A 4,033-nucleotide genomic window follows, 5' to 3' on the forward strand; every position below is an offset into this window, starting at 1 on the left:
GGGGTGATTGCCCTTACTATGTGCGGATTAATTGGTGTATGTGTATCAAGCATGCATTCACACTTTCGCTGAAATTAAAATCAAACAATCACCACAAAATTTCAGGCAAACTGGGAATCAATTTAAATAAGAAAGGTTTAGAGGTTACCAAAGGGAATTTCCCCAGCAATTTTTTTTTAATATTTTTTGGGCAAACCTCTACAGCATTCCTTTTCCAGCAATTTTCTTTTTGATCGTCCCAGATGTCTTCTTCGATTCCTGATTAAATAATACCAAAATCAAAAATTAGTAAGAGAGAAGAAGGAGATAAGGAAAGTAACAAAAAAATAGAAAATATTTTTATTTTATTTTAGATATATATATTTTTTGAAAGTTTTTTTTTTGAAAGTTTTTTTTTATGAAAAGAAAAACAACTATGTTAACAATCCCCGGCAACGGCGCCAAAAATTGATAAACTTTAAAGACCACGCAATAGCACGTATCTAGTAGGATAGTGATTACGGGTATCGATCCACAGGGATTGGGGTACAGTTGTTTTTCTTTAAAAATAAAAATATTTGAAAAAGAGAATTTGTGAAGACTATTAAACTAAGTAATTTAATAAGAAATGCAATTAAAATGATCAGTTTGGAGGAACCTAGGGCGAGAAATTCACCACTAACATCAGAACAAGGGTTATTTATAATTTATTTCATTCTTGGATTAACATGCAAATTGGCTACAAGCCTAATAAGCATTCGAATAAAATTTCACAGAAGTAATTTAGGCATAATCTATCTTTAGTTTAGCATGAAATGTCTACCCTAATCTAAGGTGGTAGCACATCGCATCTTCCTTAAGCATGAACTATCTTATTTTTACTTCAATGATCATGAAGAGCAGTTGTATAAACTTCATATTTAAAATCATAGAAATTAAATATGAGATGAAATAAAATATTCATTAGAAGCAGAATAAGGTTTATACAACTCCAAGAATAGAAATTAAAAATATAAAAACCCTTGGCCCTTTGTTAGGGCTACATCCGGCCCTGGAGAAGAGATCAGCCCTGCATGGAGTTGGAGACGGCAGCAGCAGCACAGCAGCAGGCTCCCATCTCTTCCTTCATGATTTCTTTCTTTGAAATATTCCCAAAATAACAAAACTCTTCTCTCTCCTCTTATTTTTTTATTCTTCCGTGGGAACTTGCCTGTGAACCCGAGCTCTTCTTCTCCCCGTCGTGAATTTGGCCTCTGAGGAGATGGGAGAAGCCTCCCCCCCCCCGGTGGGGGAAGAAGGAATGGGATCAGCACCCTCCCCTGGTGGGGAAGAGGAGGAATGGAAGAGAATGCCTCTAGCCTTCATCATCGACTCCCTTTTATAGCCTTCACAGCCGCTGTTATCTCATCACGTCGTGGGAAGATAAAGATGACAGGAAGTAGGATAAGGCTCACGAGTGGTTAATCGTTGGGAGATAATCCGTGATGAAGCTGTTATCCTGATCCGTGATGAAGAAGATATGAGCTGCAACTGCTGCGGAGAAGATCTCGGATGCGGAAGGAGCTGGAACGGTGAAGCTTTGTTTTGAAGAAGAGGATCAGGATGATCCTCTGTTCCGTTTCCGAAACAGGGGATGATAATGTTCGGATAATGTTCACGGCTGGGAGATGAAGCTCAATCGCAAAGGATTCGGGAAGATGAGGAGAACATAATGAAGTTCAAAGCTGTTAATCCAAGGGATGAAGTTGTTTGGATACAATCATCTCGGGAGGTAGATTTGAAGTGATCCAGTTAGATGAAGAACTGATCGGTTTGGGATGCAGGAGCTTCGGAAGACATGGGAAGCTGATTTACTTGGGATTCCTTTTGACGTGGATGAAGGGAAGGGATCACGAAAGCATGGGATCATGATAAGATTAAGATGCCGTTGGGAAAGATATGAGTTAGTTCACGGAAGGAAATGGTTGGGATTCATTCGGGAAGATGCAAATGGGATACTCGTAACAGGGGAACTGCTGGCAGTGGTTGGAATCGGATTCATGGATGGATGCTGCTGGTTTGGATTTAGTTTAACAGAGCCCTGTTCGTTGGAAGCGGGAGATCACCCACGGTTGGCTGGTTTTGCTGAGATTTGGAGCTATCCATGGAGGGTAGACAGATCCGTGGGTGGTTGGATCGATGAAGACTCGGACTCTGTTCCGAAGCAGGGGTTGCGGAAGGAATGAAGATCTTGGATGACCGAAGCATGGAGGAAGTCGACGAGATAGGCTTAGATGCTGGATGCGAAGATCATGGGATATGGCCTGATCTGTTCAATGCGAAGGAGAAGCTTGGACGATGGCTGGAAACGGTTGGTTTGGACGCTGGGACTTAGCTGGGAGGAGCTGGATCTTATCGTGGGTCACGGGAGGATGAAGCTGAGGAAGCTGGGGAGCAGGGGATCTTTGGATAAGGCTTGGGATTTGTTGATAAATACTGAACGGTAATGAAGAGGATATGAGAAGTTAAGTTGTTTTGTCAACGGAGAGGAGCTGGGGGTTGTGTTTAGAGATGGAATAAGGATGGGCTGAGGCTTTGAGATCCGTGCAATTAGATGATATACTTTGAGATATAAGAAACAAATAATTGAAGAGATTTTATTAAAATCGGATCATGTGGAAAAAGAGTTGGGTGACTGAATCAGAGGGTCTTGATTTGCGGGGTGCATATGATTTGGATTCAGGGATCATCCCAAATAAGTTTGACTTGACCTGCATTCATTAGGCTTAATTATTAAATAATTAAATCAACTCGAATTACCTCTGATAATTATTAAAATGCAATGATGATGGTAACACATATTTTATGGTTAACTTTACGAAATATGTGAATTAAAATAATGATAAGTGCTATGAATAAAAGGTTAATTTATGCATTATTTAGCACTTATCAATGGCTGAAGAACAACCCAAACTCCTGAGGGAGTACTTTACTCCCACCATTTACACTTCCCCATCTTGCATTCGATTACCTGAAGTAGCAGCTGTACAATATGAAATAAAGTCTAGTGTGATCGAAATGCTCCCATCTTTTTATGGGCTCACCAACGAAGACCCATATAAACACTTAGATGAATTTCTTGAGATTTGCACCACTGTCAAGATTCAGAATTTCACTGATGATGCTTTGAAACTTAGATTATTCCCCTTCTCCCTTAAAGATAGAGCCAAACAATGGCTGAATTCTTTAGAAGCCAACTCGATTCGTTCTTGGGATCAAATGCAACAAGAATTCCTAAAAAAATACTTTTCCATAGGGAGAACGAACCAGTTTAGACGTGCCATCACAAGCTTCTCCCAAACTGAGGGAGAAGAATTTCATGAAACTTGGGAGAGATTTCGGGACCTAATCCGTAAATGCCCTCATCATCAAATACCTAAGTGGCAGCTAGTGCAATATTTTTATGACGGATTGACTGAACGAAACCGTCAGATGATCGATGCTGCATGCGGGGGAACTTTTATGCTTCAAAATGAGCATGAAGTATGGCAATTATTTGAAAATCCTAATGAAAACTCCCTCCACCATGCTTCCTGTTCTCGTCAAGTACCCCCGAGTTCTCAAAGAAAAGGGACCATTTGTGAAATAAGTCATTCCATGGACCTGTCTAGCAAGGTAGATGCATTGTCCCATAAGATTGATCAATTGATGATAGGAGGACATATCGTTAGCTCGTCCCAAGCACAAGTGTGTGCTATCTGTTCTAGCCCATCGCACCCTATTCATGAGTGCCCCTCGGCACCCCAATATCCCGAAGTCGTGCAAGAATACATCAATGCTGCCCAAACACAGCCCAGACCGGGTAATGACCCATTTTCCAAGACATATAACCCGGAATGGCGGAATCATCCAAATTTTTCTTGGAGGCAGCAAGCTTCGAATAATGCCCAATCCTACTCCCAAAATTTTCATCTCTACCGTCCCTCAACTCAATTTCAACACCCTCCTCCTCCAACCCAAAGAAATACAGCCTTTGAGGAGAAAGTGTTGACTGCCCTTCAAGGTTTGGAGACAA

General features: G+C 40.9%; 1 non-coding gene across 1 annotated transcript; it reads right to left on the reverse strand.

The window, feature by feature from the left end:
- Positions 1-3,286: 3,286 nt before the first annotated feature.
- LOC120109407 lies at positions 3,287-3,392 on the reverse strand. The gene has a single exon (XR_005510296.1). It is a non-coding gene; the product is annotated as a small nucleolar RNA R71 (small nucleolar RNA).
- Between the last annotated feature and the right edge of the window lie 641 nt (positions 3,393-4,033).

This window comes from Phoenix dactylifera, unplaced genomic scaffold, assembly GCF_009389715.1.
Source record: "Phoenix dactylifera cultivar Barhee BC4 unplaced genomic scaffold, palm_55x_up_171113_PBpolish2nd_filt_p 002137F, whole genome shotgun sequence".
Classification (NCBI taxonomy): Eukaryota; Viridiplantae; Streptophyta; class Magnoliopsida; order Arecales; family Arecaceae; genus Phoenix; species Phoenix dactylifera.